Genomic DNA, 27,361 nt, shown 5'->3' with positions numbered 1-27,361 from the left:
GGTATCTGTTATTCTTAAACAATTTCGTTAAACATTACTGTTCTTATTTATCTAAGACATTTCTGCATATATTAGTTGACTCTCCCATTGTACTTAACCCATTTTATAACTCGTAAACTATAACACTGCTTGAATCCAATGATCCATGTACAATATTTATCCTGTTAAACGGGACTATCTGGTCTTTAAATATTTGATACACTTGAATGTATGTTATGTCTTTGAATCCTCAATTTGAGCCTCTGAAATGTATTGTCTTTATCAATTACCTCAATTTTACATGTTGTGCATGAATTTGAGTGAATAAATGTGTTCACTTGACTTGACTATTTAGAGATACACATCATACACAAACAGAACATATGTTTCAAAAGTAGTTACAAATGTTTGCCAATTAACACTAGTGTGCATACATGTAGGACAAAACACATGTGGCAATTAGTTCACTGTCAAATGTAAACGAGTTGCAGTAGATCGTCGTACAAAGAACTGCAATCAAACTGTCAAAGGTATGAAGAGTATTTGCGGTAATGAGCGCATTACCTTCATAGTTTGTTGTTTATTAGTGTTCCGACAATGAACGAACTCAATCACTTCGAGACAGATTTGTTTAATTGTAGATCAAAATCTGAATATATGACACCCGTAACACATGTATACTATGTGCTTATCGGTGAGTTTCGATCTCGACGTTGCAGTTTGATAGAAAGTCGGCCACCTATTTGATTTGGTACTTCATCAAAGATAAACAAATACCAATTAATTTAATACATGTTGTACGTGCAGACGCTTGCCATATAGAAAGAGCCTTCGGCGAGTATATACAACTACAACTGATATGTAAACATTGAGAGGTGAACTCGCTCAGCAATTTTCGATTTTTACTACCATCTTATGGTGTGCTATTTTAGAAAATATCTTAATTTTAAATAATGACCAGATTATTGGTGACTCTTGCGTGATTAACAATGAAGATATGACTGCTTACGATCGTGTCAAACAAACAAAACAATGAAACATAATTATGTGAAAAAAACGTAGATTACGAGCAGAAACTTCGTTTTTTGTTTCAGTTTTGATTTATCACTCTATAGATAATGAGGCTACTATTGCATTTTTTTTTGGTTCCGACGCAACATTCCATTTTCAGTGTAATTAAGACGGATACTTTCCGCATCGGCGTCGGAAAAAAAAAACCCGCAGCGGAACGAATTCGCTTTGCATTATCACCATGACATTACCCCAAATATAAGATTTAAATTCGGTTTAATATTGCTTTTTTGCATGAACAATCAATGTCAAACTATGGGTATCTTCAACACTCCTATGGGCAATTTCATACATGGAAGAGATTTCCAAGTATGTGTTACCTTTTACTTCCAACGGTAGTGAAACATGTGGTGAAAATATTGACTGACTGAAATATACGACATAAAATGGGTTTTTTGTGCATTCGCTTGAATTGATATACGTAAAAAAAAAAACAGAAAAATTTAAAAATCCTCGAATGTCAATGACCCAAACAAAAATGCACCAACAGTGGCTGTGGCCGATGTATGCTCTATTTTATGTAGATCATCAAAATTGAGCTTGAAACTATAAACTATGTTAACTACTCCTGTTAAAAATAGGTACGAAATCTTGGTATTCTAGGATTATTGATGAAACGACTCTTAACATAATTATAGAGTTAGGTGTTGCCTTAAAAACTGCCGACTCGGTTATGTCGCTATCATTTATATAAATTGGTCTCAGAGATATTGGTATATAAGCATTTGTTAAGCGTTTTTTATGTAAAAGCTAAACAAAACTTGGCGTGAAATGACCCTTTCCAGTAGTCTGTTTACAACATCAGTTACGACTAAAGGTTTTGTTCTAAAAATGGACACAAATGATCACTATAAAATACACTAGAAATTTAGAAATGTGCAAAGGTTGGTCATACAGTCGGTTGTATGTTGCAAACGAAATATAGTGTTTTCTACCCTGATTGTTCTGGAATTTTGAACACACAATTACCATTAGATAACTATTACCTTACTTATTTCTATCACTTGTTCAACAGTTATGTACCCTTTCATTTAACTTCTACTTCATAACTGTATGGTGTTTTGCGGAGCGAACTTCTTCCATAGTTGAAATATTGTTCTGAAGCTCGGTTGACATGATCACCATGCAGTGCACTAATTCCTGACATATTTTGGGTCAGTTGAAGCAAATGGTTCAAAAAGTTCCCTGCCCTTTTATTTTCGGTCAATGTGTGAAAGGCATGCCAAGGGTAGAATAGAATCATATTTCTTGTTTATATCTCATGGTGATGGATATTTTAATGAAGACGACATTTCTCCTGTAAGGTTACACTTGGCGGATATTTGTGTAGCGAACTACTTCCACAATTGCAAGCCCGAACTATGTTTCCGATTTATTTGCGCCTCATCTTCTATTTTAAACTTCTAATGATATTGATTCGTGAAGTTAACTACGTTTTCGGTTAAACATTTTTTATTATATTTGTTTAACTACCTGAACATATTATATCCTCAGTCAGTTTTTTACCAAGTTGTCAGAAGTGCGGGGTAGCCATAAGTCCTAAAATAGCTTCAGTTCTAATAAAACTGGTTTATACATTTACAGCAGATGGGATTTGTCTTGACTGTTTTTTAACCTTAACATTAGATATGAAATGGGTTTTTAGCGTTTCGCTTTAGGATTTTGGTTCTTGCGTACTTAAAAAAAGGGAACAACTCTCATTTCGAAGGTAAATATTGTTTTGGACATACCTACATGTCTGTATTGATCATATGCTTAACTTCTGTAAAGAATTAAACGTCTAACAGCAGAAATACTTCAAACCGCCAGACCAGCCCTCGCTAATTGGTTACGTGCAATAATTCCGGTTTGATCCTCAGTTAGATGCGGATATATACATCAATAGGTTTCCCTTGCAATATCTTTTTTCAGCAAAAACACACACCAAACTGCGTTCTTCCTGTTTACTCGATTTTATTTTATGTCTACTAAATAAATGTTAAAGGAGAATTATGAATGGTATGTATGATGCGATCTTCACAAGAAATGAATGGAAGCAATTGTTCGGACCTTTGTGATCTGATATCTCCTTCATAGGGAATCTGCAAGACGATCTACCAAATAACAAGATCGGACAATTGCTTGGCCATGTTCGTCCACGTAACATGCCACTATCGTTTCTCGTAGGTAGCTGTGCAATTATCTGGATCCATATTGATTATGCATCTTTGGTAATATAAATTGTCACGTCACACTTTTGATCATATTCGCTCATATACCAGTGTCGACGGGTTCTGTGATATATGTAGCACGTTATTCCGTGTCACAAGACAGTATTGCCGAGATCCATTTGTTAAGCACTGTCGGTCAACTCTGACAAAGTCCTAAAATCAAGAAATTGTGTGTTTTGCTGGATTTCAAAACTTTGGACAGTACATTTTATACAATGTCTGCTACTAAAAAGGACTACACCTGGAGTTTCAGCTCTACAACAGATCGCCAACTGGGCAAAGCGGTAGGTTTTTTCATAGTTATTATGGTTATTAAGAGATCTGAAGTATTGAAAGCAATGCAAAATTAATATGGAATGCACTTGAAATACCAAATCGGTTATTACATGCTGTATATGTCGTCTGCAAAATAGTTAGAAATAGTATACACAGATATCAAATGCCAAACGTCAAGTGGTAAATATAACGCTGAAATATGTTGGAAAGACCTTTGACTCATTTTCTCTTCCATCATATTTAGAAAGGGGGTCTACTTAAAGAGTAGGCATTCGCGTGGATACCAGGAAGCATTTTTGGTTGGATATGGTGTCACAGTAGTTCTTTATTTGAACGATATTTTCTTATATATTTTGAAAGGTTTAAATGGTAGGTGTATGGCTGTATTTGTTTTGGACGGCAAATGTCGGAGATGAAATGGCCTCCAAACATTCGAAGTTAGTGTCCCTACAGTCAAGAGATATTTATTTAGCGTTGTCCATCCTCCCTTTCGTCCGTCCGTCCGTTCGTTCGTTCCTCCCTCCTTACTCCTCATTATGGACATTAAAATGAGTATGCAATGTTTTTACTAGAAGAATTTGTTTGTATCACAGATTTACATATGTCTGCAGTGGAATAGATAAGACTCATTTGTTGCATTTAGCAACAAACGTTACAATTCAATTATAACATACAGAGAAAGTATTTTGGCGTTATGCGGTAAATCTGAGCCATCATTATAATCATGTTATATTAACATGTTGTTTTTGTTCTATTGTTAAATATTAAGTGCTTCTAGTAATTCGTGGTTGCTGTCCTATGTGTCTCTCATTGTCTATTGAGCTTTGATCGTCATGCATCTATTTGAAAAGTATTACAGTGGAATCTGCTGGACTGTTCTTGTTTGAAACAAGTAACATACACAGATGAGCAATTCCGAAGCTCGCTACGAACAGCTGCGAGCTGTGGCGGCTATTTCGAAAGTTGGTATCTTTAATCTCAAGAATATCAACAAATACGAGTTTTCTTTTAAAAGTAAAAAAAAAATGCAATTCAACATGAAATGAATATAATATGAACGTGTCTATCATATAATTTTATCTGTATTCATGCTCCCGTATTTTTCTTATTACCGCTGACAATATAACTTTAATGATCACTTTAGCAGCAACAATCTGTTGAATGAGGCGATAGGCTATAATTAATATATCATAAACAGATTCACTGACGATCAGTCCTGATTTAATCTCTAGTTAACGCCCGACAACTGAGCCAAAAATGATATAGAAATGTAATTGTATCTTCAAAATTGTTGAGAAAATAAATCAAAAACCGTTGGCGTAGTCCAAATAAGTGTACGTTGACGTTTTTTTACGATTTTTGATATGGAAAATCCTTCACCTACAAATTGTTTCGTACTAAAAGTGGGTAGTTATTCCGATCGGGATTCAGGGTTAAAGCTTATTGCGTCTATAAAATATCATAAAAACAAGAAATATTACCAGATAATGTTATTTTATTTTAGTTCCGTACGCAAAAAAATAAATATCCAACGAATTATTATGAGTTTGATGCTATTTTTTCATTTCATACTGTCAAAACATAACGATATATACATAAAGGGCACCTGCAAGGCTGTGGTTCACAGTTATACAACGATCGAAACACTTCGTTATTTTTTTGGAACATAGATGCACTAATAAAACTTCATTGATTACTGTTCATGAAATATTTGCACTAAAAAGAGCGAATGATTAATTATAAAAAAACCATGAGATATTTTTTTCTCAACAAACAGGAGAGAGAAAATTGACAGCTACGCCATCAGCTATTTTATATATAGAATTTGCGTGAGGGGCGTCCGTAGGGTAGCGGCGTAAAACACCCTTTTTCAAAAAGGGGGTAATTAAGAAAATAAATTAAAATACTAATAAAACTCCGAAAATGAGCATAAAAGAAATAGAAAATGTGTTTATTTCAGTTTAAGATCGTACTTTATTTCACGAGTGTCATAGAAAAACAGGTCTATATCGAAGCATGTCGGAGATGGTTGAGTTTTTACGCTTGGTATAATTGTTGTCTGTGTCAGTCAAGTTTCGTTTTATTGAAAAGGTAAATCCTGTGTTTTATGCATTTAATGCTTGTTTTATGTAAAATGTCTTTGCATTTACACGGTAAATATGAATATAAACCTTTATTATCTATTTCAAACATAAAATACTTTTCTAAATACAATTTCAGTATTTTCAAAAAACCCTGTTTTTGCACAAACCCGTTTAGACGTTAGGGATTGGAAGAACACGTCTATTATTTTTAGGGATTTGAAAAGTCCCGTATAACACGTCTATTATTTTTGACTACCCGTTGGCGGTATGCTGATTTGGTATTGACAAAATTTGCCCTTTTGCAGGCTTTCATCAAGTTTGGCATCATCTCGAACTGCCTTTATGTGCATGCATGAAGTCTCGTGTAAATGCTATAGTTCATGCATTACCAAATTAAAAAAATATATTCAAATGGAGCGACAGCGTGTCACATTATAAGGTAGAGCTCCTTTATTAAGATGTTTTTTTTTTAAATGATAACCTTTTGTTCTGGGTCACAATTTTCTACCACTTACATATATGATAAAGAAAAACCGCGTTTATTCTAAACGTACAGGGTCTGTCCCCCCAAAAAAATATGTATTCCTCTACCAGTAAGTGTTCAGACCATACCCGTAATCCTGACCATCGTCTTATTCATAAGGGAGCTGCATGTGTCATATTGTTCACTGTTTGGCTTAAAAAAATAACGATTCAGTAATGGTATATCAAAATCACAATCACACAAAATAGCATACTGCGAAAGTGGCAAGTACACTAGTTTTTGCACCGTCATCTTTGTGTTCATGTTAGTGCAGTTGTAGCATTAGATCATCTTGATGTTCGCGTGAGTGCAGTCGTGCTGATATAAAGAATGTATAAAAGCAGTGACAACAAACATATTTTAACAAAAAACTATGATGTTTCTTCGCACTTTTTGAACCCAAAAATAACTTTGGCCTTGTGTAAAAGTAAAAAAATCAAGCACTAATGTCTCGAGTCTGAGTTTGAGGCTTAAATTACATTTTAATTTATATCAGAATTGAGCTAAGCACACTATTTTTGTTTGGTATAATTTGTATACTATTATTTTGAGTGTACACACATGAAACTATGTGTATGGTCATCACTATACCTATTTCTTATAATCACAAATTGAGTGTAACGTATTAATTTGGCTAATTGAAATAAGATACTTGAGCTTATTACGCTTAAAATATTTGGAGAAAATGGGACATTGCTTATTCATTTGATGATAAGAAGACACGTTGAAGACTAATGATCTTTTCATACCGATCGACCGCGGTTAAATTAGCATTAAAACTAGATTTGATTATGTAAGATAACGTTTTTTTTAAGAATTTCTTTTAGAATGAATATCCTGAATGAATTTAATAAATATGTAAAATGTATAATTATAAAATTACATTTTAATAAAGTTATTACGTCAAGCGCGTCCAATTGCCTGTGAACGCAACGTCAATTTGGAATTGACGTCGTTGAAATTGCGTCCCAGCACTGTGCGTGCTGCTCATTAATTTGGGATTGAGATAACATTCGAAAACAGTAAAAAGAAATATCAATTGATGTTTTCATTGTTTAAAACAGTGCAATAAAATTGTATTTCACTGATAACACGCTATAAACCAGCGGTAAGCATATCATAGAAAGCATTTAATTTATTATATTTCACTCAAATTTAGTGTGTGTTTAACATGCATTCAAGCAAATACAACAATCTAAGCACCAAAAAAACCTATGTTATAATAGGAATTTCCAGATAACGCCAAACTCTCAGACAATTTTAACAAGGAAAGATTTCAAGTTTATAATAACAAACAAATCCATAGGATTAAACCAGACCAACATGCCCGACCATTTTGATGAAATCTGGATGTACCTATAATAATTCATGTAGAACATACAGTTATTCCATTTTTCTGTTGAGTGTTAGGACATGGTCTACGAAAGACTCTTGAGTATTGAATGTACGTATAAACAAGTTGGTATATTGTATCATCTTTTAAAGCTGCACTCTCACAGATATATACCATTTTTACAACTTCCGTTTGAAAATTAATGTTTTATGGCTTAAACCGTGACTAACGGTTAAAGAAAAAGGCATAAGACATCATTTTTTGAACTTAAATATAAAAATCTGGATCTAATTTTTGTCAGCAGTCTTATATAACTGGTTTCCATGGATTTTCGCAAGAATTGGCTCGTTCCAAGATAAAATAAATGTCAAAATCTTCAATCTGTGACGGAGTGCATCTTAAAGCATTGGTCATATTTAGCTTTACTAGTTGGCTTATTGAGTTAGAATAGCAAGTGAATAGTGCTTTATTTTTTTACATGACAATATCGCTTATAATGAGGACGGTTCAGTGCCAGATTGTTACTAGTATGTCGTCGTAACTAGTATACCGGCAATAACAGCGGCATAGTCGCAACATACTTGATTAGTTCAATGACACACGAACATGTAGTGAACGTTGTCAGACATTTAGTCCTACAACTTAACATCGCCAAGTAGAGCTACCTTGACACATTGTAATGAGTGCGTGTGTGTCCTCGAGATCGCGCTTTGGGTTTTGCAATAATAAAAGAGAAACTATACGAGGCCGTTCACTTAATTGTCTTATTTTCGTATAAAACGTGCCGACTGACATTGGGATTGCGTTTTAGCATCGTAACACCATCTGTTAACTATTTTCTTGTAGTAAAAAGGTGCCTACATAACTTGTGATTCTTGAAACGGATTTAACGATCCCCTACCTCATTAATTCCGGAAACAACTAACTAACCATTTTTATATGAAAGGGTTAATTTAGAACAAACCTATTAACTATCAAATATCAAAGGCCTTATTTGACCTAAGAGTTTGTAAAATCTTGCATAAACAACTCTAAACGTTCAAAACTCTTGATAAAAAGTACCTTACTAGTTTAAATCATTTAAAATACCGTACTTTTTTAAAGATATTTACGGACATGACCGCCCACGTTGGACTTTTCATCATCGTGAATGCTTTTCTTTTCAACGCCTCAACAAATTGGATCGTTTTTGGCAAATTGCTCTTAATGATTGAACTTTTGCAAATGCTTACACAAACTGAGTGAGGAGAGACAACGCGTAGCAACATAGTTACCTACCAGTCTAGTGTTCCTTGGTTGTCTTTGCCTGGTATCGGCTGTAGTAAAGGTAGATCAATCTTGTAAGCTTACTCGTATATACCAGAACACACATACTCTATTGTATCGCATCTACTGCGCTCATGGGTCTCAGTTGCTTCATGTGACTATATGGAAAGTTCGTCATTTATTTATGGTCTATTTTTGCACACTGTAAAAACAAACGACTGAGAATCGGACAAACAAATGTTATCTGATTTAACTCCTTAAAAATAGCAAACATGACTTAACTATGTCAATAAAAGAACCTACATATTATGCTAGTGCCTATAGTATGACGTCTAATAATACAACCATGTCAAATATACATTGTACTTTATGTATTTATTTTCTTTCTGTGAATGTTAAAAATATCATTGCTTTAAACACATGTGTTGAAAAGAGGCCGCTGAACTCATTTTTATCGACCGTGGTAAAATAGATTCAAATCCTTTACCGGTTTGTTCACTGTTGAGTTTTTCCCGTCATCCTGGTTAATTAACTTGCTTCTGGTGAAGACGATTCAGTGCTACATTGTCAAGGTTATGTCGTTGTAACTAGTTTTACGACAATAGATGTGGCATTACCGCAACACAGTTGATTAGTTAAATAACATAATGACAGGTAACATTGCAGCACAACAACTGCAAACGTTCAAAACGATAGTATAATGAAACCTAATTTGTATTCTTTAAATACTTATTTAAAAGAAAGTTACGCTAAGACCACGACCACCTGCATGGGTCTTGTTATCATTACGGGTGCTATACTTTTCAACAGCTCAACAAATTGGATCTTTTTTTGGCAAATTCCACAGTTAGGTTGAACCCGAACAGTGTAAGGAAAGATAACGCGAGAAATTACCTTTTTCAACCAGTATAGTGTCCCTTGATTTTCTTGGCTGGTATTGGTAGTAAAGGTGGATCAATCTTGCAAACTTACCTGTATCACCTGGCCTTCCAAGGCAGCCGGGCCATCGATTACATACTTGGCTGTATCATATAACTAGATCTGTTGTTCATTTATTTAAGGTATATCCAGTATGGACATAGGACACACGCATTTCATTTATTTCAATACCTTGAAATTAGTTTAAATGACTTATGTAGTATATACTCCTCGTACATTGTGCCAGATATTGAACATTTGTTTAGTTGTTTAAACGATTAAATAAAACATTTCTCTGACATGCCTTATTTTGTAAACATGCAACAGTTGTAAAATGTCCCCTGTTTTTAGTGTAATAGTAAAGATCTTACCATTTTGTTAGATTTTAAAGGCGTTCATTTCAGACAACGTCAACGGAGCTCTTACGTATTATTTTAAAAGTTGAAAAACACATTGATTTCTGCAAGAAGTTTGTTTACATGCATTAAAATGTTGAAGCATCAGAATCACCACTGTTAAGTTGATATCAAAACATCGTCTACGTTACAGAAGGCGTAACTGACAAATATGACAAGTATGTCTGATTTTTTTAAACTAAAATGCTTTAATGATAAACACACGTAAAATGTCCAAAGTAAAAGTTGAAGTAATTTTACATTTGAAACACACGGTTTTTACTATTAATTACAAGTACCATGGTTCAGTATAAATGCCCAATGTGTTACTGCCCAATGTGTTACTGCCCAATATGTTACTGTCCAATGTGTTACTGCCCAATGTGTTACTGCCCAATGTGTTACTGCCCAATGTGTTACTGCCCAATGTGTTACTGCCCAATGTGTTACTGCCCAATGTGTTACTGCCCAATGTGTTACTGCCCAATCGTTACTGCCCAATGTGTTACTGCCCAATGTGTTACTGTCCAATGTGTTACTGCCCAATGTGTTACTGCCCAATCGTTACTGCCCAATGTGTTACTGCCCAATGTGTTACTGCCCAATGTGTTACTGCCCAATGTGTTACTGTCCAATGTGTTACTGCCCAATGTGTTACTGCCCAATGTGTTACTGCCCAATGTGTTACTGCCCAATGTGTTACTGCCCAATGTGTTACTGCCCAATGTGTTACTGCCCAATCGTTACTGCCCAATGTGTTACTGCCCAATGTGTTACTGCCCAATGTGTTAATGCCCAATGTGTTAGTGCCCAATGTGTTACTGCCCAATGTGTTACTGTCCAATCGTTACTGCCCAATGTGTTACTGCCCAATGTGTTACTGCCCAATGTGTTACTGTCCAATGTGTTACTGCCCAATGTGTTACTGCCCAATGTGTTACTGCCCAATCGTTACTGCCCAATGTGTTACTGCCCAATGTGTTAGTGCCCAATGTGTTACTGTCCAATGTGTTACTGCCCAATCGTTACTGCCCAATGTGTTACTGCCCAATCGTTACTGCCCAATGTGTTACTGCCCAATGTGTTACTGCCCAATCGTTACTGCCCAATGTGTTACTGCCCAATGTGTTAGTGCCCAATGTGTTACTGTCCAATGTGTTACTGCCCAATGTGTTACTGCCCAATGTGTTACTGCCCAATGTGTTACTGCCCAATGTGTTACTGCCCAATGTGTTACTGCCCAATGTGTTACTGCCCAATGTGTTACTGCCCAATGTGTTACTGCCCAATGTGTTACTGCCCAATCGTTACTGCCCAATGTGTTACTGCCCAATGTGTTACTGCCCAATGTGTTACTGCCCAATCGTTACTGCCCAATGTGTTACTGCCCAATGTGTTACTGCCCAATGTGTTACTGCCCAATGTGTTACTGCCCAATGTGTTACTGCCCAATGTGTTACTGCCCAATGTGTTACTGCCCAATCGTTACTGCCCAATGTGTTACTGTCCAATGTGTAACTGCCCAATGTGTTACTGCCCAATGTGTTAATGCCCAATGTGTTAATGCCCAATATGTTACTGCCCAATCGTTACTGCCCAATGTGTTACTGCCCAATGTGTTACTGCCCAATGTGTTACTGCCCAATGTGTTACTGTCCAATGTGTTACTGCCCAATGTGTTACTGCCCAATCGTTACTGCCCAATGTGTTACTGCCCAATCGTTACTGCCCAATGTGTTACTGCCCAATGTGTTACTGACCAATGTGTTACTGCCCAATGTGTTACTGCCCAATGTGTTACTGTCCAATATGTTACTGCCCAATCGTTACTGCCCAATGTGTTACTGTCCAATGTGTTACTGCCCAATGTGTTACTGCCCAATATGTTACTGCCCAATGTGTTACTGCACAATGTGTTACTGCCCAATATGTTACTGCCCAATGTGTTACTGCCCAATCGTTACTGCCCAATATGTTACTGCCCAATGTGTTACTGCACAATGTGTTACTGCACAATGTGTTACTGCCCAATGTGTTACTGCCCAATGTGTTACTGCCCAATATGTTACTGCCCAATGTGTTACTGCACAATGTGTTACTGCCCAATATGTTACTGCCCAATGTGTTACTGCCCAATATGTTACTGCCCAATCGTTACTGCCCAATGTGTTACTGCCCAATGTGTTACTGCCCAATGTGTTACTGCCCAATGTGTTACTGCCCAATGTGTTACTGCCCAATGTGTTACTGCCCAATCGTTACTGCCCAATGTGTTACTGTCCAATGTGTTACTGCCCAAACGTTACTGCCATATGTGTTAATGCCCAATGTGTTACTGCCCAATGTGTTACTGCCCAATATGTTACTGCCCAATCGTTACTGCCCAATGTGTTACTGCCCAATGTGTTACTGACCAATGTGTTACTGCCCAATCGTTAATGCCCAATGTGTTACTGCCCAATGTGTTACTGCCCAATGTGTTACTGCCCAATCGTTACTGCCCAATGTGTTACTGCCCAATGTGTTACTGACCAATGTGTTACTGCCCAATGTGTTACTGCCCAATGTGTTACTGTCCAATATGTTACTGCCCAATCGTTACTGCCCAATGTGTTACTGTCCAATGTGTTACTGCCCAATGTGTTACTGCCCAATATGTTACTGCCCAATCGTTACTGCCCAATGTGTTACTGCCCAATGTGTTACTGCCCAATGTGTTACTGTCCAATGTGTTACTGCCCAATGTGTTACTGCCCAATGTGTTACTGCCCAATGTGTTACTGCCCAATGTGTTACTGCCCAATGTGTTACTGCCCAATCGTTACTGCCCAATGTGTTACTGCCCAATCGTTACTGCCCAATGTGTTACTGCCCAATCGTTACTGCCCAATGTGTTACTGCCCAATCGTTACTGCCCAATGTGTTACTGCCCAATCGTTACTGCCCAATGTGTTACTGCCCAATCGTTACTGCCCAATGTGTTACTGCCCAATGTGTTACTGACCAATGTGTTACTGCCCAATGTGTTACTGCCCAATGTGTTACTGTCCAATATGTTACTGCCCAATCGTTACTGCCCAATGTGTTACTGTCCAATGTGTTACTGCCCAATGTGTTACTGCCCAATATGTTACTGCCCAATCGTTACTGCCCAATGTGTTACTGCCCAATGTGTTACTGCCCAATGTGTTACTGTCCAATGTGTTACTGCCCAATGTGTTACTGCCCAATGTGTTACTGCCCAATGTGTTACTGTCCAATGTGTTACTGCCCAATGTGTTACTGCCCAATGTGTTACTGCCCAATGTGTTACTGCCCAATGTGTTACTGCCCAATGTGTTACTGCCCAATGTGTTACTGTCCAATGTGTTACTGTCCAATGTGTTACTGCCCAATGTGTTACTGCCCAATATGTTACTGCCCAATCGTTACTGCCCAATGTGTTACTGCCCAATGTGTTACTGCCCAATGTGTTACTGCCCAATGTGTTACTGCCCAATGTGTTACTGTCCAATGTGTTACTGCCCAATGTGTTACTGCCCAATGTGTTACTGCCCAATGTGTTACTGCCCAATGTGTTACTGCCCAATGTGTTACTGCCCAATGTGTTACTGCCCAATGTGTTACTGCCCAATGTGTTACTGCCCAATGTGTTACTGCCCAATGTGTTACTGTCCAATGTGTTACTGCCCAATGTGTTACTGTCCAATGTGTTACTGCCCAATGTGTTACTGCCCAATGTGTTACTGTCCAATGTGTTACTGCCCAATGTGTTACTGTCCAATGTGTTACTGCCCAATGTGTTACTGCCCAATATGTTACTGCCCAATCGTTACTGCCCAATGTGCATGGGTGAAAGTTTTCCGTATTAATACGGAATTCCGTATTTTCGGTCTTCTCAGGGGTCATTTTTCTAAATCGTGTAAATCCGGGGAGTTTTTCGAGGGGGGAGGGGGAGGGTACCCCAAACCCCATCATCAACATCGCGATCTACTCAAAATCGTAGATAAAACGAAGTTAAATTTTCTGGTTTCCCAATTTCGTTCTATAAATAGCGTTGCCATAAGCGGTAAAATTCTGTCGGCGATATCAGCCGAACGTTTTCGTAAATAGTCGTTTCTTTTCGTAAAAAAGCATCGTCATTCCAATGTTCTCCGAATAACCTCGGCAGTTTCCACGCCAACAAAAACTTCGATGGCGGAAAAAGCCGGTTTTTGCCGAATATACGATCAGTATCATTTACGACTTTTACGACGTACCGCAAATTGGAGGCAAAAATAAACAATGAAATAAATCGAAATACTGCTGTCAAAATTGAACAATGAAGTTTGTACCCCCAGGGTATAATACGAAAGAGCTTGAACAGCCTGCGAAAAACAAATGGAGGTGGCAAAGGCTGTCAAAAGTCGATTCGAAGGGTGTGAAATGGTCCGATTGGTAATTTGATAAAAATACAAAACACTATTCAATATAAATCTTTAATTGTATTCTGTTTTTCATTTTTTAACTTTTATTGAATGAGTTTCAGAGTTAAATGAATTCTTGATTAATGAGCAAGAATTGAAGTATTGATGGATGTTTCTGTCAGGGGCCTTATGTAGTCATTCTAAAATGCCGTCCAGGCTTCTTTTTTTAATGATGGTTAGCCTGGTCCAGGCTAACCATCATTAAAAAAAAGAAGCCTGGACGGCATTTAAGAATGACTAGGGCCTTATGTACATATATGTTGACAAAAGCTGCCAGAAATATTATAAATATACAACATATATTTGATTGATTAAAAGACAGGAAAGGCTTTGAAATGTGTTTTAAAATGCTTAATTCCGGGAGCCTCCGGCCCCCTGAAACCCTGGCCAGGGCTTTGCCCTGGACCCACCAGGGGCCCTGCAGCCCCCTGGCCCCCAGCTTAATTTTTCAGTATTTTGAAAATTTGCAACTTTCACCCATGAATGTGTTACTGTCCAATGTGTTACTGTCCAATGTGTTACTGCCCAATGTGTATGTAAACGTTTGTCAATTATTTATTTCTGTAACAAAGACGTAGCTTTATCGGTATGCATAATGTGTTTTCAACATCTGTAAGATTCAGCAAAACTACCATCGTTTCAGTTAAAACATATACTGAATGCCCCTTGGAAGGAGAACTAGAATATTTTGAATATGTGTTTATTTGACTTCGTCAAAGTTATGTCCTTAAGCACTGATTTAGAATTTTAAAAACCCTTTGTATTAATGTGTCTTTATTATTATAATACCCTACATTTACAACCGATGGGATCGCCTATGCGCCTTAAATACGTACCAGGCTTATTCGATAAGAATTACCGCGGTTAAATTAATCTAAGAATTGCAGTTTAACAATTTAACAACCATGACGTTATAAATTGGCTCTCCGCCTGTTTAAGACACGTCCTAATCTAGGTAAGTTCGAACATTTTGTGTTAATTCTTAATTACTAATAATGGCGCCTTTTTAATCAGTTGAGCAATACTTAGATCCTAAATATAATTGTGCAACATCTAAATGCTTACAAAGGGTGGAGCGAGCGGAACGAGCCCTTCTTTGTCATTCAGGTTTTACACAATAAAGTCCTAGTGATTTATATTATAATGTGTTCTCAGCAATCAAAGTACGACATCATGTCTGTTAATGTCTGAACGATTAACCGAAATACAAATTGGAGGCGATCTCATTTGCTGGAAATGTAGGTTAAAGTATATGATTTATGAAAAGTTTCATCATTAGATTCGCTACTTTCAACTGTTTGTGACAAAAGGAGACAAGAATGTGCAACCCGCATTGTCATTTGCATTTTTGTGTAATATATGTTTAACTTCTAGTCACATATCTAAGTATAAAGCCGGTGTTCAGGAAATTTGAAAGCTGGCGAACAAGACATTTGTATTATTCCAGTAATTGGTAAGAGCCAGGAACATCCTAATACCTGTCACTCTAAAGCTTGTGGAAAGCACATAAACTGCCTTTTCATAATACAGAACACATGGGTTTAATACAAGGTACATAGTTCTGAATGCATAGCGAATAGCCTTATACATTTGCTAAATCCCGATGTCAATTTACCCATCAACAATGGCGTGACTTTTTTGTTGTCATTACGTCTTCACCATACATTAAATGAAAGGTGTTTTTTTCATGCACCGTTCTGAGACAATACTTACTATTTTCGTTTTGACCTTTAAGCAAAAAAATGGTTATAAGTATTACGTTATGACTCGTGAGATTGTAATCTAGTCGATTTTTGCAAGTTCGGATTTCACTCGGATCAAAACGCATTACCGATAACCCTTCTGGTTTAACCCTTTTGGTTTAACCATTATTAATTTTGATAAAATAAGAAGTTCCAAAACACACATAATACCTATCAGACAGACAAGGTAATCATAGTAGTCGATATTTGTAAGGTTGGGGAGAAATCAAGAAGTTGTTCTACTAGCAATTAAAGTACACATTTATAGAATTGAGAAATAAGCGTAAATGCTTTTTATAAGTCTCTCTTCTGTATATCATTAGAAAAATTGACAAATGGTGTGGACTACCAGAGTTGACATGTGGTCATATTTGATTTATAATTCTCAATAGTATAATACACTTTTATATGATACGTTACTGATTTAATTTACCAAAAAAAAGTTATCATATAACAAATCGTATTTTAACGAAGCACTTTTTTCTGACGTCATTTATGCATTGCGCAACAATACATGTTTTGCCGTTATGACAGCGGGTTGGAATACGGCCGTGTTGCGATAGGTGGTATACGAACAAGTTAAATTTACGTGCACATGATTTGCTTGTAGATTTATCATGATATAGTCATTATATATGATAACCTACATTTACAGCCAATGAGATTGCCTATCCGCCTCCAACAAGTACCGTGTCTAATTGTTAAAAATTTGAATTGTAAAAAGTGTACATGACATGGCGTCATAATTTGATTCACCGCCTGCTGAAAACACGTTTTAATCTAAGTCGGCACAAGTGCAAGAGTTTATTTCCAACGGGGTCCATATTTGTGTATAATGGTGAATTAAAAAGTATTAAGTGTAACGAAATTTTCGAAATTTTAATTGTGTATTCTCAGATTTGTTAAATTATAATATAAGATTCTCAAATGCACTATTATTAATATCACATAATTATAAAATATTAACATCTCAGTTATTTTTTTAAAGATCTAATACAAATATGTTATGAATATGTAAGTTCTTGAAAAGCACACATATATTTATAAAACAACTAAAATTTATGAATAAAAAAAGCAAATTCCTCAGCCTTTCCATATCCTTTGAGAGAAAAGTTTTTACAAGTGTCTGAAAAATATTCCGATTTTGCGACTTTGATAGTATATGGAAGCATTTTCTAATCCCTTATACCATTGGAATTAAATGAAGATGCTGTTAAAACCATCAATATGTGGAACATAAATAGTCAAGGAAGAAATATTGTGCAAAATCTTAAACGGTGGACCGAGCGGGTAATCAATTTGTGACGTCATATATGTTAAGTTATAACTGTACACGTCGATAAGGCGTTGTAGTTTTGGATGGCTATATGCGATTTACTAGGCTGGAAATGTAGATTATAATCGGAAAAAAATGTTCGTGCATGTTAATCACACGACAAATGTCTCAGAAGTGATCTAATGCCCAGCCCCCTTTTATGAACAAAGGCTTGAATATATTCATTCCACTGTGTATGTTCAACCATTATTTCTTACACTTAATTAATACTAAAATTATAAATAAAAGTATAAATGACATTTTATATTTGAACGCATATGAATAGTATTATTTTTTAATGATGCTGTTATTTTGTTGGAAAAAGTTCTGTTGAAAATAAGATTAACTGTTGTCAATAAATTCAACAAATATAACTATTTATTATCCTGTAACTTTTAAACTATTGAAATGAAAATAATATACTGGGAACATATGTGTTTTTCATCTAACATCTAGTTCATTGGCATGGTTTTTTCTTGCTAGGTACGCGTTGAAATGATAACTTAGTGCACATGCTTTATCAATAAACTCCCGATCGTTCGATTTGTGTTTTCTGGCAATTAGGAAGAATCAGACAGCTCCGAAAATATCACCTGTCGCATCGAATTACAGTATCATTAGGAGGAAACTGGCTAGGCTGTTGTCGTATGACATTATTTATATACCCTGTGACTAGGTTTAACAACGGAAAGGTCGATTTGTAAAATTGAAGAAATATTCTTTATTATTTTCATTTATTGTTTACTTATAGGACAGTCTATTAAGCGTGTTCATAGAATAATAAATATCGTTCCATTGGTATGTGTGCTACTATGCTTGTTTTAGACCGATTTAATTGCATCATACAAATTTAATAGTTCAAATATCAATGTTCATGTAAATCGTGTCCACATATATATATTGAAATTATACAAAATGATCATAAAAAAGTTGTTACGAGTAATGACAGAACGATGTACGGTAATTAACACTTATGTAGGTCAACAAAGGACCTCCGACGTTATCTGAATGAATGTGTGTATCATTATTGTGAAAGGGAACTGTCATAATCATGGGCTAAAATTACGTGGGTTAAGTTTTCAATTTTAGAAAATCGTAAAAAAATGCTGTTGAAATTTACCATTGTAAAGCCGATGAATATAAAGCATATGTATAAAAAGGTAACTTCACAAACAAAATGTTTATATATATAAATATATATCTGTGCGGTTACAACTGGCCTTGTTTACGGTAACTTAATTACCAAATCAGGTAGAAAGAACTTTACTTGTCTAGTCTACAACAGACTTAAAAATTACCAAGACGCCCTTGCACTGGGAAAGTTTTACTGCAGAGTCTGAAATTGACGGCAAGGTCCCGTCCGCGGCCCGCGAAGTACATTCTTTTCCCGCTTCATCATTACACATCACTCCAAGATAATGGCAAAACGCTCACGTGTTTCCATGGCAACAGACCATCGCTCAAATCAGCTTAACAATCTCGGAGGTATGCTTGTTTGAAAACTTCGGAAGTTGTAAAAATAGTTGTATGCCTGTATGTGCATTACTAGGAAGTAGAGAGTCATTGAATGAATGTTAAACAATAGTTCGTACAGTGTCGACCAGGAGTCTGCCCCAAAAATAGCTGGAGTTTAGTACATAGGGTCTGCTACCCCGCCAGAGACAGTTTGACAGTATTGTGACGGTCTATCGGATTCCGAACGTTTCTTACAACATCGGTAAGTCTACAAGTATGCGCATACATTCCATTTTTATAAATTTGTTGCGACCCTTGTATTCTTATTAGGGTTAATATGTCGGGTTAAATAAAAGTATTAATTATATAATATAAGCGTTAAATGACACTCGTATTAGATTAGTTTATTCATAGTAGTTACATTCATTGATATTATGTATGAAGTAACTTGTGGTTTCGTTATATGTATAAGTGCGTGTACTGCAGCATATATTTGAAGTCGTATAACTATCATGGAAGCTAAAGAATGCTGAATAAAGCATTGTAAAACATTAAAACCGATAAGACCGAAAACGTTGGTCAACACGGTTTTCAAATGAAGACTCTGGATTTGATGTTAGGGGTGGGGATAGTTTTATGACTTTTTTGCTCTTTCTGGCATCGCTACTTTACATTTGAAGACAAATAAATAATAACTTTCTTAATATTCGAAAAGCGATTGTTCACTTAAGTCTTGGGTTTCTCATGGATTATACTTGTGGCTATGGTTGAATATAGAAACTTCAAAGTGATAGGTTAAATGAGACTCCACACTGAGAACATTGAATAGTTCCTCAGTGGAAGTGGCATTCCGTATCTTATCTTAGAAATCATCAGACAATCCCTCCTGCTTCCAAAAATAATAAACATGGGGCAATAGATAGTATTGTTCTCTGGATGAAAAATAAACTCAAAACACCTGAATGGTTTGAATTCTTCAACTGCTGCAATTGATATATAAAACTATCACTGAGCAAAGATCAAAATTAATTAAAGCAGAATATGAATCATACCAGAGGAGAAGCAATGGCGCCTACAGAAAAGTCCTCTAGCAGAAAATACCTGTACACAAGATTTAATAACTGTAGAGATAGTTCAATATATGAAATATAACCAGTGAATGTCGGCTTATTGCAGCATTGCGCACAGGTTTTACAACCAGTTGTACAGAATTAGTTTATTATTTGATTTGGTCAAATTCAGCCAATTTGTTTATTGATTGGTCAATACATGTATTTACACAATACTAACTATTAACCAATAACTTTATTTAAATTTGCAAAGTAACCAAAAGATAGCCTGTAGACAAATTATCAAGGTTTTCTACAAATAACTGCAGTAGTTTTTGAAATAACGACAACATGAGGTACTGGAGAAGAAGACGACTTGTATGCATGACTTGTTCCCTGTTTGGCTTCTTGTCAAATGACGCACTGGTATTTATAGAAAAACGTGGTTACAGCATAGACGGGCACTTGTCGGTCCTGCTATTAACTTATTTATTGGAAAATCTGTAATGCTTGAAAGATCTTTATAAATCTTAAATGTTTTGATTCAAAACTTGTTAAACATCTTCCGCTGTATTTTGATTCAATTGGCTGCTTTTCCAATGTGCGGAACTGATTAACAATCTATACAGAGAGAAAACATTGCTTCATTATCGTCCGGGAAATGTAAACAATGCTAAAGATTATTCTTATTATCATTATATATTGTGTAACACTGCATATGGGATATGAACGGGTAAAAGGCTTCCTAATTAGAAAAGTGGATGTTGTTGTTCTAGCCTGTTCCTTAGGGGACTTGTTAGCAAGCTTATCTTGTTGTCATCTGGCCTTATCTCCTATCCATCTATCTCTTCCTCTGTACACATGCTATGGTGATGTATTTGAATGTAGAATACTTATCATTTTCAGGTTAACAAAACATGAACAAAGGCGGGCATATTCTATAAATATAAACAGTGTTTGTATTAAAAGTAAATAATCAAAGACACTTATTGAGGTCAGACTCGTATACGCTACAAACTGTTCGGAACCGAATAAACATTTTTTTAAAGTCAACCTTTGAAGCGACCCAAAGTGGGGGTTCTAGAGGTATTGACAACTAACAATTCTAAGTACTTAAAAGACGAAGTATTTTAGAAACGGAAAGAACGGAAAAGTGTGTTGCCGTTTGATTCATAGGCTTAGTTTTGGTGCCCGGCTTGTCTCTGTCTAGGTTTCCTTTGCCAGTGCCGTTTATAACTGCACTTAAGTGAAGTAAAAATGAGTAAACATTTGCACATTTAGAATCTTTTGTAAGCATTGAAACGATTTAATTTTCATCAAATTATTTGTCCTGCTCTTTATTTTTGCATACATTAAGTTACGTGTTGGACGAATTATTACACAAAATCGTATGCTCGTTTCCACGTAACGCATTTTTTACGGTAATATAGAGGTGAAAATAATTGCATTCTGCCGGTAATAAACCATACCGTACCTACAGTTTGTTTTCCGTGCTCAATGACATTGTAGAACATAAACCAGGCTCTGCATCAAAAGAATTGTGAGCATAACGTAAGAAATTATGTCTGGAATTGTGAAGTATTATTTACTTAGAATTTCTAATACCCCAGGGTCCATACAAGAATATGCCGTTTGTTTTGCAACGTGATGATGATAATAATTACCTCCGCGTAGAATGATTATTGTAAACTTAAAATCTCACGAATGGTTACATCTGGAAAATGGAGTATACAGCAAAGAAGAAAAGTCTGTTGGTACCATTTAACAAGCAAAAAACGTATTGTTTCTGCTATGGTACTTGTAATACGGTTGTTTCCGGTTAATTTAGAAAATAGGTCAATGACAAGGTCATGTTCAGGGTTTGTACTCACAAACCACCAGTCTGTCTCACCGTTAACACTACGACGATGCTTGATTCGACACAAAATTGCAGGTCAAGGCAAAATGTGCATTCAAACACACGTGGTAAGACCAAAAGTGTACTGCAAAAGCTAAGGTACTCATCTACTAATCTATTAAACACGCACCAGTATTGTAAAAAGAACGTCTCTTTTATTTGTAATATAGCAATAACATAACGTTTTTCTTTTAAAATAAATGAGTAACACCACTTCCAAAAATGTTTCTGATTCAAATTATTTCCTCGTTTAAATTGCAAGCGGTTATCCTTTTTGCTATCTCCGAGCATTCGATCCCGGAAACAGAATACACACGTGCTTTGTATGTGTCATACCCCGGCATCATAAAGGCAGTACGAAACGATCATACAGACTAATAACAACGTTTGGTAAAACTTCAAAGGATGCTTTGTGCAAATATTGCCACATGTTTTACGCGTTTTACCGATAAATACACGTTCTATTGTACCAATAACTGGCAGAATTGTCAACAACAAGATGCGATACAGCTTCATCACTATTAACACAAGTGTGACCATCTTTAAATACTGCAGCTGATGCAAGTTCCCTTTTCATAAGCTGTTACTGCTCATAAACTCATATCAAAAATAAATTGAATATACTCGGTTTATAACTCCGGGCTAATTACCTAAATACCGGTTCACGGTTAATAAGTCGTCTTCAATTACTTTTATTACCGGTTTATCGGTGTGTTTTCCAGCAAATGTTGGTTGTGTTGTTGTTTTTTTCACCTGAACTCTGCTTGTGATTACTTTAGTGGTTTATCTGGTCCGCGTTTCCTGCCTACTGTATTACCGTGGAAAGATTATTTGTTCAAGATTCTTTCAAAATCCACTATGCTTTCTAAGTAAATCCGATTGAAGTATATACTACATAGTAATTATTTTACTTACAATTACTTGAAAAAGAGTGAAAAATTTGATAATACTTGACAAAGATAGAAACCCAGCTTTTATCTTACACATCCTTAACATTCATTCATTGGGAGGAAAGCCTGGAAGCCCTAGATGATCATAAAATGCGGAAATAACAATGCTGTCTTATTGCAAGTATTCTGTTTATTGAAGCCAGAAATTGCACAAAACATTTGATCAATAAAGAAGAGAATAGGGTGCCTAAGAGTATACACATACGTCTTGTTAATTACAAATACCAGAACAGTGCTTATGTACGCTTTGATACCAGGCCTCAATATCGCAGAATATAAGTAAGTCAATTCACAGTCTAAATCACAATTCTTTTCACAACAGAACCGCATAACATGAACCAAAATAGAATACGTTTTACCATTATTAAAAGAGCATTCTCTCAAATTGATCATTCTTTGAGGAGTTATAACTCCCAATTACATTTTGTGCTGAAGAAAATATTTTCGTTAGAATATCGAGCCATGATGAATACAACATGAAGAACAAATGAATGTGCTTCATCGAAAAATCGAAATTTTGAATCATGTCCTTCTGTAGTATGGAAAAATGAACTGATACCAGAAAGATCATGAAATGACTTGAGTATTCTGGTGATAGTTTGGGCCAGATCTGATTCGGTCTGGTCTAGGTTTTCGCCTTTAATAAAAAAATAAATAATTAAGTTTCAAACCGAAGCATTCGAAGTGCATCTGAATTCAGCTTCTACTTTCCCCCGTGTTTTCCTGATAGCACGTTATATTTTTACGTTCGTTACGTTTTCCTGCATGTTCATTTTATCCTCCCCTTATGTTTCGCTGATTGCATGTTCATTTGTACTATCTCCTACGTTTTCCTGATAACATGTTCTATTTACTTTCACTCACGTTTTCCCGATTGTACGCTCATTTTACTACTCGTTATGTTTACCTCATAACATGTTCGTTTTAACTACTCGTTATTTTTCCTGGTAGCAAATTCATGTTAACTATCCCTTACGTTTTCTTGATAGCATGTTCAGTTATACTACCCGTTTTTTTTCCTGATAGCATGTTCATTTCGTCTCACTGCAGTTTTATTCTTTCTGAAATAAATACATTTCTGAACATACGAGTTTGATAATCTCATTATTAGTTGATCCTATCGAGTTTGATAAACTCGTTTCATTTCTCATGAAAGTCTTATCTTTGAAGCCAATTCGGATGCTATTTCAATTTGTTCAACTCAATAAAATGAGGGTTGTTCATTATAGTATTTTCGAACCTTTTTTGATACTGGTTTATAAAGCCCTTTTAATGTCATTTGATAAGTACACTGTTAAATCATCTGTCATCGGCGCCCCCCCCCCCCCCAAAAAAAAATAAATAAAACTACTGTTTCATAGAAATTGTGAAATCCCTTTCTCAAAATGTAATTTGTAGTACTTTATTACATTTTGACTGGACCAACTATCAATTGTAAAACTTAAAATAAGGTACTGAAGCGGAGTGAAAAGAAAAACTATTGTTTAATGAAGAATTTAAATATAATAAATTTCATGCAATTTGACTCTTTTCTCATCGTTATACTCATTAGGTCGAACAAATAAGCCCACAATAAACATTTCTGACAAAATAATGTTTCTGTATGTTTGATATATTGTTTTATGAACCCTTGTCATATTGCATGATTTCAACTTGTCTGCTCTGTGTACGACTATTTTATTCTGAGATTACATAACAGTTTAAATGAATGTTTGTGTTCAGATGGACACGTATGACGTAATATAATATGCATTCCAAATTAATAAGAATTGAATTAACTTATCTTAAAAAATCCTCAAAACATGACACAAAGTTGCACTTTACCCGAAATATAAGCCAGTACACAAAACTATATAATTATATTTATCAATTACTAGGTACATGGAATATTTAGTACATGTGGAAGGAAGTCCTTCCTATAAACCTTCGCAAAATTATCTTGACACATCTGTTTGGAAATGCAAATGGCAGTCGCATTATATATTGAACGGCCCTCGGTTAAATGGTTAGATATTTTGGGCGATACAAAATTATGAAATTACATAAAAACAAAGATGGTACGAATATTACAGTCTTCCATTCAGATGTTATCTTATTTACTGCATGCAGACGTATATGTTGGAATTTTAAACGATGCACCACTAAGTGTGTTCAGAATTCCCTGAATGATTAGAATGTTCAGGGTGCAGTCAATCCTTAAATACCTGGCTCTTGTGGTTTTCAACCGAAATACTGTTAATTTTGATCGTTTGAATGTGAGACTGGTCTGTTGTAATATGTCATTTATGAGCCCCCGAATCTTATTTTGGATCAAAGGAGCGGTGCTAGACATTCTTTCGTATAGGACTTCTTTCGTTTGAAATGAACATAGGTGTAACCGAATTATTCATATTGGTCTTGTATGTATTGGTAAGAGGAATAGATTCAAGCATTTAATCTAAGACGACAATGGCTTTCTGGGAATCACAGACACCCAAGATAACTTACACTAAGTAGTAACTGTAACAATGTGTGCAGACCTTGTTTGTCAAGGCAGATTATCGTCATGGCCATCTTCCGTCTCGCCTTAATCAGGGTTAATTACTCTCATATTCACTTTTGCTTTGATCATGCGTGCACGTTACTGTGTGGGTCACTGTGATCTTAACCCTTTGACACTAAGACTCGACTAATTATATCAGTGCTGCCATGTTCTATTACTGTCCAACATGGACACTGTACAGTACACATGAAAGAAAAGCTATACATTAACTCACACCTCTAACTGCCCTATATCTATCGCCAAAACATTGACCGCTTGAGATATACTTTACTGAAGCAGATACAAACATTCAATTCCACACATGATTGTTGATTATTTTTAACTTTCCATATTAACGTAACACACATGAGCCACATGCCAATGATATCAGTCAGTTTGGCTGTTCTTTAAAACACGTGTAAATATTTGTATACTATCAATTGTATCATTGTACATATATCATAGACGTAAGTCACAATACAAAAAACCTTCGTTTCGTCTTGTAACTGTCTTATGGAGTTTCCTGTGTTCAATATTAAACTCGAATGCCAGACCAGACTCTTTCGTGATATCCATCTTTAGATCGCAATCGCTTAGACGATCAAAATAATGGACAACGACACGTGTAGATTAATTTTTCATGCCTGCAAGTGCAAGGGTACGTTGATTATTTCTATTGCTGAAGATCGTTTATCATTTCGGTATAGCCCTAGGCTGTTTGCCAATGATGCCAAGAGATACTAGCCAGAACGTAGGGAACACAAATACTTTCAACAGATGCAAGAAGCCGGAACTGCATCGGCAAACTGCTACACTTATAGATGGTGCTTTCGAAATAATTACTTAGGGATATATAAGTAGTAGCTCAAAATATTTCATCAATGAAAGCTGTTACCGCATTGAAGCAGTAGAATAATTTTCATTGCCCAAACAGTTGTTTCTAAGAAGACTAGCCCGGACTGTGGTTTTGTGGTTAGTAAATTACATAATTCAAACAAATGTTGAATATGGAGTAGCAGTGAAGTTATTACCATATTGGTGTGGAGGCGTGTTTCTTCATCGTTCATTGTTCTGTGAAGTGTTTGTTCTACAGAAGGAAAGTCGTGTGAAGTTATTCGAGTGTAAGTCAATAAAGTGACCGAAGGTAGAAACTTTGCCTACGGGCGTTCTCTTATTTGCGTTTCCTTACAACAGGAATAAATGAAAAGGTGTCAGTCGAAACTTGAAAGTAAACTTTAGCTCTTACTTGAAAATTCTGTGATATTGAATACTTAGATTATAAACTGACACTAATTCTCGTGTGTTTGTTATACTACATCTGTTGATATTAAAAGGTAGTTTGTCAATCCGTTTTAGGGTATAAAAATAAAACGTTCGGCGAAGAAAAAAAAACTGAACAGTATTATTACAAAGGTATATTTGTTTTAGAAAGTATGAATACCCTTTATGAAAATGACGTTGTTAATTTCATAATATTTAGTTGTTTTCACATTATGAAAACCAAATAATGTCGAAACGCCTTGTTAAAGTGAAGGTTTTCTTTTCTTTTTCAACATTATGTAAGTCTTTGATCCTGGTAATGAAAACTGTGGGTTGTTTGTTCAAGTTCAAGCAAATATTCTACCTTGGCATTATCCGCTATATATTGAACTTCACACTCTACAGTTGATCCTGGCTCAGCCAAAATGGTGTTTGCGTTTCTTTCTTTTTTTGCAATTTATTACCGCCGTTTTCCATTGATTGAATGAAATCTCAATTATCCCATAATGTACGACTAGTCGTATATGGATGGAACGAATTCATGACCTGCATTATATTTTCCACGATATCGATCAGGATATAACAACGATGACTTAACAAACTTTAACAAATCCTCTGTAGTTTGTTATTATTTCTAAGATGTTCGATACC

At 35.7% G+C, this 27,361-nt stretch overlaps 1 protein-coding gene across 5 annotated transcripts in view; it reads left to right on the top strand.

The window, feature by feature from the left end:
* LOC128204108 (filamin-A-like) overlaps positions 1-27,361 on the top strand; it is a 74,437-nt gene that overhangs the window by 21,504 nt on the left and 25,572 nt on the right. The window contains exon 1 of one of the 5 annotated variants that reach the window (XM_052905478.1): positions 19,049-19,295. The exons of 2 other annotated variants lie outside the window; for them this stretch is intronic. The gene's annotated coding sequence lies outside the window, so the exon portion shown is untranslated. 2 more of the 5 variants (XM_052905495.1, XM_052905486.1) reach the window with 2 other exon arrangements.

Source organism: Mya arenaria, chromosome 2 (genome assembly GCF_026914265.1).
Source record: "Mya arenaria isolate MELC-2E11 chromosome 2, ASM2691426v1".
In the NCBI taxonomy this organism is placed as follows: domain Eukaryota; kingdom Metazoa; phylum Mollusca; class Bivalvia; order Myida; family Myidae; genus Mya; species Mya arenaria.
The sequence above is the reverse complement of the archived record's forward strand: the minus strand, read 5'-3'. Positions and strand labels throughout refer to the sequence as shown.